The sequence below is a fragment of the Arachis ipaensis genome, chromosome B02, assembly GCF_000816755.2.
Source record: "Arachis ipaensis cultivar K30076 chromosome B02, Araip1.1, whole genome shotgun sequence".
In the NCBI taxonomy this organism is placed as follows: Eukaryota; Viridiplantae; Streptophyta; class Magnoliopsida; order Fabales; family Fabaceae; genus Arachis; species Arachis ipaensis.
In genome coordinates, this window is record NC_029786.2 from 50,318,787 (window position 1) to 50,330,285 (window position 11,499).

Below are 11,499 nucleotides of genomic sequence, written 5' to 3' on the forward strand. Positions count from 1 at the left end.
GATCACAGGATCAAAATACAATCCAGGATGCCTAATACAATAGTAAGAGGTCCTATTTATAATAAACTAGCTACTAGGGTTTACATGAGTAAGTTTTTGATGTATAAATCCACTTCCGGGGCCCACTTGGTGTGTGTTTAGGCTGAGCCTGAGTGTTACACGTGCAGAGGCCATTTGTGGAGTTGAACGCCAGTTTCTATGCCAGTTTGGGCGTTCAACTCTGGTTTTGGATCCTTTTCTGGCGCCGGACGCCAGATTTGGGCAGAAGGCTGGCGTTGAACGCCAGTTTACGTCGTCAATTCTTGGCCAAAGTATGGACTATTATATGTTGCTGGAAAGCCCTGGATGTCTACTTTCCAACGCAATTAGAAGCGCGCCATTTCGAGTTCTGTAGCTCCAGAAAATCCACTTTGAGTGCAGGGAGGTCAGAATCCAACAACATCAGCAGTCCTTTTTCAACCTCTGAATCTGATTTCTGCTCAAGTCCCTCAATTTCAGCCAGAAAGTACCTGAAATCACAGAAAAACACACAAACTCATAGTAAAGTCCAGAAATGTGAATTTAACATAAAAACTAATGAAAACATCCCTAAAAGTAACTAGAACATACTAAAAACATACTAAAAACAATGTCAAAAAGCGTATAAATTATCCGCTCATCAGCACGCTTTTAATTGCGTTGGAAATTAGACATCCTGGGCTTTCCAGAAATATATAATAGTCCATACTTTGTCTGAGATTTGATGGTCCAAACTGGCGTCTAAAGCCAGCCTAAAACTTCCTAGCGTAAAACGCCAGAACTAGCATAATTCTTGGCGTTAAACGCCCATTTTGGCACCCAGGGTGGCGTCTAACGCCAGATATAGGCATATGCACGGGAAATCTTGAAAGCTCAGCCCAAACACTCACCAAGTGGGTCCCAGAAGTGGATTTCTACACTATCTGCCCTTAGTTAGTTATTTTCTGTAAACCTAAGTTGCTAGTTTAGTATAAAAACTACTTTTAGAGATTCATTTGGCAACTTATGACATTTTTACACTTCTTATTGTATTTTCTATGGCATGAGTCTCTAAACCCCATAGGGGGGGTGAGGAGCTCTGCTGTGTTTCAATGGATTAATGTAATTACTACTGTTTTCTATTCAATCACGCTTGATTCCATTTTAAGATACTCACTCGTACTTCAATATAGAGAATATGATGATCCGTGACACTCATCATTATCCTCAACCTATGAATGCGTGCCTGACAACCATTCTCATTCTATCTGAGCTCAACGTAGTCATTGGGTGACAGCTTGAGTGTGTATCTCTTGGGTTTCTAATCCACGGACCGAGTCCGGAGGTTAGAACCTTCGTGGTATAGGCTAGAATCAATTGGCAGCATTCCTAGGATCCAGAAAGTCTAAACCTTGTCTGTGGTATTCCGAGTAGGATCTGGGAAGGGATGACTGTGATGAGCTTCAAACCTGCAAATGTTGGCGTAGTGACAGTGTAAAAAAGGACAAGGGTCTTATTCCGATGTTAGTGGGAACCGACAGATGATTAGCCGTGCGGTAGCTGTATATGGTATTTTTCATCCGAGATGAGAAATCTGACAGTTGATTAGCCGTGCAGAGACCGTACCTGGTATTTTTCATCCGAGAGGATCATAAAGCTTGCCATTGAAGGAAGCCATGCGTGTTTGGAGAAGAAGGCAGTAGGAAAGTAGAGATTCAGAGGACAGAGCATCTCCGAAACCTCAGCCTGTTTCTCATTACTGAATCACAAGTACTATTTATTTCATGTTATTTATTTTTCATAAATACAATCACTCTTATCATTAATCTCCTGATTAAGATTTACAAAATAACCACAGCTTGCTTCAAGCTGACAATCTTCGTGGGATCGACCCTTACTCACGTAAGGTATTACTTGGACGACCCAGTGCACTTGCTGGTTAGTTGTGTGGAGTTGTGAAAAGTGTAATCACAATTTCGTGCACCAATAATTTTCACAAAATAATTCCGTCGAAGTATAGGTCCAAACCAACAATTAACCCTCAATCAAAGTTAATTTTGTTTGTCACAATACTAACCAATAAAAAACGAGAGTATTTAAACCTCGGGTCGTCTCTCAAAGGAATTGTAGGGAAGTGTGCATGTTATTGGTTATGAAATATTTTTGGGGTTTTGGAATGATGAACAAGAAATAGAAATTGCAAGAAAGAAAATTAAAGATGTAATACCCCGTTACCCTAAGCCTTACCTCTTGCCATAAAGTAAAGGATAAAAAAGTGCCACGACAGTTCTAAAGCTTATAATATATAATATATATCCAAGAATTTATATAACTAGAATCCCAATGAAGGAATAAAAGCTCAAAGTCTCATAAATCGAAATTACAAAATGCGAAGTGTTCACACACGGTAACTAAACGCGTGGGTACGAACAGAACAAGACATAATGCATATAAAACCTTGTAGATAGCTCCAAGATACACAAGGTAATAATTAAATTAACAATATATATATAAAAGTATGATGTACCTAAAAGAGGACTAGTCACAGCCTACAGAGTTTAGGCTGGCTAGCCAAAGTGAAATACCAAAGAGTTTTATAAGTGAAAATAGCTTATACAACTTATCTCTGAAATCAAGCCTCTAAGGCTATAAAGTCTAAAATAAAAAGGTGAGAGAAAGTACTACAACAAAATAATCAAAATACAAAAGAGAGCATAAGGTTAGATTTTCGCACTAATAGACTATTTTATCATACTTTTGTAATACTTAGTCATTAGGTTAGTATATATAGAAGAAGATCACTGATGAGCGGATATTTTATATACTTTTTGGCATCATTTTCATATAGTTTTTAGTATGTTTTGTTTATTTTTTATTAAGTTTTTATAGGTTTTAGTGTTAAATTCACATTTTTGGATTCTACTATGAGTTTGTGTGTTTTTGTGCAATTTCAGGTAATTTCAGGCTGAAATTGAGGAGCTGGAACAAAAGTCTGATTCAGAGACAGAGAAAGCACTGCAGATGCTGTCCATCTGACCTCCTTGGACTTGAAGGAGCTTTTCTGGAGCTACAAAAGTCCAAATAGCTCGTTCTCAATGGCTATGGAAAGCTGGCTTCCAGAGCTTTCCAGCAATATATAATAGTCTCTACTTTGCTTAAGATTAGAAGACCCAAAACTGGCGTCCAACGCCAGCTACGTGCCCCCTTCCAGGCGTCCAGCGCCCACAGAGCAGAGTCCAGCGTCCAAATGCCCAGAGACGACCCCATAGCCAGTGCTCAATAAGGGGGCCAAACACTCACCAAGTAGGCCCCAGAAGTTGATTTTAGCATTAGATAGACTGTTTTACCCTTACTAGTCATCTGTTTAGTATTTAAGACTTATTTTATATCTCTCTAAAGGGGGACGTGATGAGTCCATATTTTCCGATATATTTTGGCTTGATTTGAATGGATTCTAGCATATGAACTCACACTTAATCACCTAAATAGCATACTTTTGTGTTTGATCCCTAAATTGAACCTGAATGTGAAAACATGCATTTTTGTGCCTAAATTGAGCAATCTAATCCCACTTTTACTCCATTCGATACCATGATATGTTTGTTGAGTGATTTCAGGTCCTAAAGGCTAGAATTATTTGGTAGAAGTGGAAGAAAGCATGCCAAAAGGGAGAAAACATGAAGAAAACAAAGGAGAAGAGCTCAGCCTAGTGTGTATGTGCACAGACATGCGTGCGTACGCACAGCCATCGAATTAGAGCCATGCGTGCGCATGGGCCACGTCGCGTGTCCAATTGCATCGCCTGGTGTACGTGCGCACAACCTCCTGTGCGTATGCACAGGTAGAAATTCAGCGAAGTGTGCGGACGCACACATCTGTGCAGCCGCATAGGTCCCAACGCATGCCTCCATTAAAAAGTCACGTGCTGTGCGTTTTCTGAGGCCTTTTTGGTCCCAATTTTTGAAGACTCAAGGCTGAAACCAAGTGCTATATGAAGGGAGCCATCTTTGAAGAGGAAAAACATATAGTAGGAGTAGGAGTAGTGTAGATTAGGAAATTCTCTCTTAGGGTTTTAATTAGTGTTTGTAGAATTTTATACTTCAAGTTTGATTTTGAATTCTAACAATTGCATTGTAAGTATTTCTTTAATTTCTCTTTCAATTACATTACTTGTTCTACACTTTCATATATTTTACTCACTCTTGTCAATATTCACATAGTTTTGCATTTTTGAATTCCTAGTTGTTTAATTTGATGTTTGATGGCTTTTATATGTTTGTTTGAGTTGGTTTTATTGATTTTGATCATTTATGGTTCATAGCTTTTAGCATTTTCCCAATTTTGCCATGTTTTATGTTTATGCCCTCTATGTGTTTGATGAAATGCCAATTTTGATTATGGGGTAGATTTTCACCCCTTGGCTTGGGAATGAGTTTATGGATTACTAGAGCCATAATGTCCAACATTTAGTGGTAATTCTTGAGGAGTTAGTTGATTCTTGTTTCCATTAAAGCTAGCCTTTTACCAACTAGTTTGGTAAGTTGGTTAGAACTTATGGATTAAGGTCAATTATGCTTGCTTGACCTACTCCTCGATGTTTAGGGTTAACTAGGCGAGATTAACTCATGATAATTACCATAGTTGTGGTTATAGCAAGGAAGGGGTCCCATAACTCATCCCAAGTCAAGGATTCATTTATGTTTTGAACCATTTTTCAATCATTTTATAGTTTTACTTGTTTATATTATATGCATAGTTCTTTTGTTCTTTCATTACTTTATTAGTTGCAATTTTGCCTTGTTCTTTTATCTCTTTATTTCTTTATTGCTTTCTTATCATTGAAAATCCTTTGCTTTCCACAACCAAAATTTTATGCACTTGTTGTCACTAGTTCCTAGGGAGAACGACCCGGGAGTTTAAATACTCTCGGTTAAATTGGTTTGAATTGTGACAGTATCTTGGATTGAATTTTGATTGACAGGATCCATTGCCGGTTTGGACTATACTCACAACGGAATTACTTTATCTAGTCTTCCGAATTGGCATAAATTTTCTTTATTAGGACGCCTAACATTACACACGATATTCAAGTTTTACATTGTATTTTCCTTTCAGTATAAGTTTCTAAAGCTCCTAGGTTAAGGGGAGGAGCTATGCTGAGTCCTATGAATTAATAAAAGTATTACTGTTCTTCTTCGATCCGTGTTTGATTAATTCTAAGATGTATATTCGTTCTTCATCAATATGAATGCGTTGAACTGGCATAAGGTTATCACATTCTACATGGGTTTAGAGTGCGTCTTTCATCGGACAATGATGAACCACCAGCTTGACTATACATCTCTCAGACGGCTAATCCACGACTTCGTTGGAGACTTCTCGAGACATCAATTCAGCCGATTTATGGGGATATTAGGGTCTCTATGGTAGAGGCTAGAACCAAAGGCGCAGTATTCCTCCAATCTGAAAGATTCGACCTTGTCTGTCGCATTTTGAGTAGGATCATCAAGGAAAATAAACTGTAGGAGCTTCACCCTCAATCAGAATGGATCCGCACTAACCCTAGGGTTCAGATCCGGAGGTGTATTGGCGGCTTCTCAAACCAGCGTCAATCACATACAGCCTGCCATTGAAGAAATCATTCACAAGCAAAGGAAAGAGTACTACCAAAGTTAATTCAGAAAGACAAAGCAACTCCAATCCTCAACTATATTCTTATTATTATTCCATTTAATATAAAAAGTAATTTATACAATATTAATTGCCCTTACATCAATCCAACTGAATTCTGAATCTGACTAAGACCTATAGGATAACCATAGCTTGCTTCAAACCACAATCCTCGTGGGATCGAGACTGACTCACTCAGGTATTACTTGGACGACCCAGTGCACTTGCTAGTACAGCTGTATGAAAGTATGGGGATTCGTGTAACAAGTTTTTGGCACCGTTGCCGAGGATTGTTCGAGTTTGGACAAAATGATGGATTGTCTTGCTCCCTATATCAGGTAATTTATTTTTTGATCATTTTTAAGTGATTCTTTTTTATTTTAGTTGAGTCTTTTATTTTTATTTTTCTCTTCTTTATTTTTCGAAAAAAATTTAAAACCTTTTTCAAATTTATTTGTCTTTTCTTTGCTTAATCTGTGTTCCTGGTTTGACTCATACTTGTTTCTTGTTTTTCAATTCAAAAAATTTTAAAACTTTTCCAAAAACCTTTTTCAAAATTTTTATTTTCAAGAATCTTTAGCTCTTTTTATTAATTTTTTTTTGTTTGAGTTTTTGTTTTTGTTCTTATTGCAATTTTCGATTTTTTTTGGAATCTTTCTTTCAAAATTTTTTTCAAAAATATTTTCTTTGGTTAAATCTTTTTTCAATCTTTAAGTTTCATGTTTTCTTGTATTTTTCTTTTAAATTTTTGAAAATTTGAGGTTAGATGTTCAAAAGTTTTAAGTTTGGTGTTCTTTGTGTGTTCTTGTGTTCTTCAAATATCTTGAATCTTGTTCTTGGTGTTCTTATCAATCTTCAAAGTGTTCTTGTTTTTCCTTGTTTTTTTATCATAAAATTTTTTAAGTTTGGTGTTTCTATGTATTTTTCCTCCAATTTTTCACAATAGGTCCATCTAGATCTAAAAATTTTAAGTTTGGTATAATTTTGTTGTTTTTCTCTTTCCTCGTTAAATTCAAAAATAAAAAAAATATCTTTTCTATTTTTATTTTTTAATTTAATTTTCAAAATTTTAAACAAAAAATTTAGAATTTGATTTTTAATTTTTCATCTTATCTTCTTAGTTATTTAAATTCAAATATTAAATTTCAAATTTTAAATTCAAATTTTAAAAATTAAACCTTTTAAAAAATAAATATTTTCAAGTCTCTATCTTATCTTATTGACTTTTTCAAAAATTCAAAATTTTAAGATTTCAAAATTTAAAATTTCAAATTCAAATTTCAAAAAATTTAAAATTTAAAATTCAAATTTTAAAATTTAAATTTCAAAATTTAAATTCAAATTTTCAAATTTCAAATCTGAAATTCAAATCTCTTTTTAATTAATTACTTATCTTCTCACTCTTCTCTCTCCTAATTTTCGAAAACTACTCTTCTTCCCCTTCTATCCTTAGCCTTCTTTCTCTTCTTGTACCTTTCTTCATCATGAACCCAAATGGGAATGAAAATTTTAGAAGAACTCTAGGATCTTATACAAATCCCACTGTTGACTTCTATGGAAGAAGTATTAGCATACCTCCCATCAGAGCAAATAACTTTGAGCTAAACCCTCAACTTATTACTCTAGTGCAGCAAAGCTGCCAGTATTCTGGGCTTCCTTGGGAATAACCTACAGATTCCCTGGTAGATTTCTTAAAAATTACTGACACAGTACACAGTGGGGGAGTAGACCAAGATGTCTACAGATTATTGCTCTTTTCTTTTGCTGTAAAGGATCAAGCAAAGAGGTGGTTGGATAACCAGCCTAAGGCTAGTTTGAAAACTTGGAAACAGTTAGTAGACAAGTTTTTAAATCAATACTTTCCCCTAAGGAAGATGACCCAGCTAAGGCTGGACATCCAAGGCTTCAAACAAGGAGATGGTGAATCCCTTTATGATGCCTGGGAAAGGTATAGAAGGATGTTAGGAAAATGTCCCACTAAAATATTTTCAGAATGGGTACAGTTAGACATCTTCTATTATGGACTTTCAGACATGGCTAGAATATCTTTAGACCACTCTGCTGGTGGTTTCATACACATGAGAAAGACCATTCGAGAAGCTTAAGAACTTATTGAGACAATTGTCACTAATCAGCATCTGTACTCATCTGCTGACACCTCTATAAAAGGAGAGGTTAAGGCAGTATCTACTGAGCCTAACCCTCTAGAACAGGATGGCCTATTGACTCAGCAACAGCACGCCCTTGCCCAGCAACTACTGGAACTGCAAGAGGCTTTGCGAGAAACTCAGGCTTCTAATAGGAATGTAGAAGCCTGGCTGAGTCAAACAAGGCAGCAGTTATCTAAGAAGATAACAGAAGAAAGCCAGGCTATTCAACTGAGGAGCGGAAAATCCTTAAACACTCAACCTCAGTACAATAAGAAGGGAACCTAGGTCTCTGCAGACGATAACTCTGGCATTCAAACACCCAGGGAGATATCACTCTTGATGTTGAATGCTAGGAAAGGGCAGAGACTGGGCGTTCTAACGCCCAAGGAGGCAGCACCCTTGGCGTTGAATGCCCACAAGGGGATGTTGCCCTTGGCGTCAAATGCCAGGAAGGTGACAACAGCATGGGCGTTGAATGCTCTAGCAAGGGAGGTCAGTCACTCATTGATTACAACCCTCCTAAGCAAGGTAGTAACTCTCCTTCCAACACACATGGCATTCAGCCTTCATCAACCAAGGTTGATGATTATAAGGCTAAGATGCCATTTCCTTAGAAACTCTGTCAAGAGGAAAAAGATAAACAATTTGTCCGCTTTGCGGATTATCTCAGAACATTAGAGATCAAGATCCCTTTTGCAGAGGCTCTTGAACAGATACCTTCTTATGCTAAGTTCATGAAGGACATTCTGAGTCATAAGAAGGATTGGAGAGAGACAAAAACATTCCTCCTCACTAAAGAGTGCAGTGTAATCATTCAGAACAGCTTACCAGAGAAACTTAAGGATCCTGGAAGCTTTATGATACCGTGCACTCTAGGTGATGCTTGTACAAGGACAGCTCTATGTGACCATGGAACAAGCATGATGAGCGGATATTTTATACGATTTTTGGGGTTAATTTCATATAGATTTTAGTATATTTTAGTTAGTTTTTAGTTTATTCTCATTAGTTTCTAGGCAAAATTCATATTTCTGGACTTTACTATGAGCTTGTGTGTTTTTCTGTAATTTCAGGTATTTTTTGGCTGAAATTGAGGGAGCTGAGCAAAAATCTGATTCAGGCTGAAAAAGGACTGCTGATGCTGTTGGATTCTGACCTCTCTGCACTCAAAATGGAATTTCTGGAGCTAAAGAAGTCCAAATGGCACGCTTCTAATTGAGTTGGAAAGTAGACATCCAGGGCTTTCCATAAATATATAATAGTTCATACTTTACTCAAGAATAGACAACGTAAACTGGCGTTCAACGCCAGTTCCATGCTGCAGTCTGGCGTCCAGCGCCAGAAACAAGTTACAAAGTGGAGTTCAACGCCAAAAACAGGTTACAACCTGGCGTTGAACGCCCAAAACAGCCCAGGCACATGAGAAGCTTTAGTCTCAGCCCCAGCACACACCAAGTGGCCCCCAGAAGTGGATTTCTGCACTATCTGTCATAGTCTACTCATTTTCTGTAAACCTAGGTTACCAGTTTAGTATTTAAACAACTTTTAGAGATTTATTTTGTATCTCATGATATTTTAGATCTGAACTTTGTACATTTTGATGGCATGAGTCTCTAAACTCCATTGTTGGGGGTGAGGAGCTCTGCTGTGCCTCGATGAATTAATGCAAGTATCTCTGTTTTCCATTCAAACATACGTGTTCCTATCTAAGATATCCATTCGCGCCTCATTTTGGAGAAGGTGATGATCCGTGACATTCATCACCTTCCTCAATCCATGAACGTGTGTCTGACAATCACCTCCGTTCTACATCAGATTGAATGAATATCTCTTAGATTCCTTAATCAGAATCTCCGTGGTATAAGCTAGAATCCATTGGTAAAACTCCAACATATTCTCCACTACTGCATAACAAGTAACCTTTAACCCATGCTCTCTTGTTTATTCACAATTCAACTGATAAATATAATTGACTTCCTGACTAAGAATTGCAAGATAACCATAGATTGCTTCAAACCAACAATCTCCGTGGGATTCGACCCTTACTCACGTAAGGTATTACTTGGATGACCCAGTGCACTTGCTGGTTAGTGGTACGAGTTGTGAAAAGTGTGATTCACAATTCGTGCACCAAAGCATCAACCTAATACTTGCTTCTCTAATAAAGAAGCTTTGTTTGACTGATGAAGTCAAACTAACCCGCGCATATGCCTTCAACTTGCTGATGGTTCTATTAAGATACCATCAGGAGTAATCGAAGACATGATTGTCAGGGTCGGACCCTTTACTTTTCCCACTAACTTTGTGTTGTTGGACATGGAAGGGCACATGTGTGCATTCCTTATCTTAAGGAGACCCTTCCTAGTTACAAGACGGACCCTCATTGATGTTGAAAAGGGAGAAGTAACCCTAAGAGTCAATGAGGAAAAGTTCGTACTGAATGCTGTCAAAGCTATGCAGCATCCAGACATCCCTGAAGAATGCATGAGCATTGATCTCATTGATTCCCTGGTGGAAGAGGTCAGCATGGCCGAAAGTCTCAAGGAAGGGCTAGATGATATCCTTGATCCCAGCCTGATTCAGAGGAACCTTTGGAAACCTCTAAGGAAAAGGAGAAGCCTCTAAAGCTTGAGTTTAAGCCATTACATTCCTCCTTGAAATATGCATTTATGGGAGAAGGAGACACCTATTATGTTATCATAAGCTCTTCTTTAGAGCCACAGGAAGAAGAAGCACTAATTTAAGTGCTCAAAACACATAGGACCGCCCTTGGGTGGACTATAAGTGACCTTAAGGGAATTAGCCCAGCCCGATGTATACATAAAATCCCGGTGGAGGATAATGCCAAATCAGTGGTACAACCACAGAGGCGATTGAATTCATCTATGAAGGAAGTAGTGCAGAAGGAAGGCACTAAGCTCTGGAAGGCTGGAATTATTTATCCCATTTCTGATAGCCCCTGGATGAGCCCTGTCTAGGTTATTCCCAAGAAGGGATGCATGACAATGGTTCATAATGAAAAGAATGAACTGATCCCTAAAAGGACCGTTACAGGGTGGCATATGTGCATTGACTATAGAAAACTCAATGATGCCACCAGAAAGGATCATTTTCCTTTTCCCTTTATTGACCAAATGCTACAGAGACTAGCAGGTCATGCTTTTTATTATTTTCTGGACGGATATTCAAGGTACAATCAAATAGCAGTGGATCCACAGGGTCAAGAAAAGACAGCTGATGAGCGGATAATTTATACGCTTTTTGGCATTATTTTTAGTATGTTTTTAGTATATTTTAGTTAGTTTTTATTATATTTTTATTAGTTTTTAAATAAAAATCACATTTCTGGACTTTACTATGAGTTTGTATATTTTTCTATGATTTCAGGTATTTTCTGGCTGAAATTGAGGGACCTGAGCAAAAATCTTATTCAGAGACTAAAAAAGGACTGCAGATGCTGTTGGATTCTGACCTCCCTGCACTCGAAGTGAATTTTCTGAAGCTACAGAAGCCCAATTGGCACAATTGCGTTGCAAAGTAGACATCCTGGGCTTTCCAGAAATATATAATAGTTAATACTTTGTCCAATATTTGATGGCCCAAACTTGATACACGGAAAACTTGTCTCTCAACAAATTTCCTTCGGCAAGTGTACCGAATTTGTCGTCAAGTAAAAAGTCAC

At 37.6% G+C, this 11,499-nt stretch overlaps 1 long non-coding RNA gene across 1 annotated transcript in view; it reads right to left on the reverse strand.

The window, feature by feature from the left end:
- The window catches only part of LOC110267662, an 11,734-nt gene extending 4,980 nt beyond the window's left edge, over positions 1-6,754 (reverse strand). The window contains exons 1-2 of the long non-coding RNA XR_002355521.1: positions 6,743-6,754; positions 532-534 (exon numbers count right to left, since the gene is read on the reverse strand). This is a non-coding gene — a long non-coding RNA (uncharacterized LOC110267662). The remainder of the gene's footprint in view (positions 1-531; positions 535-6,742) is intronic.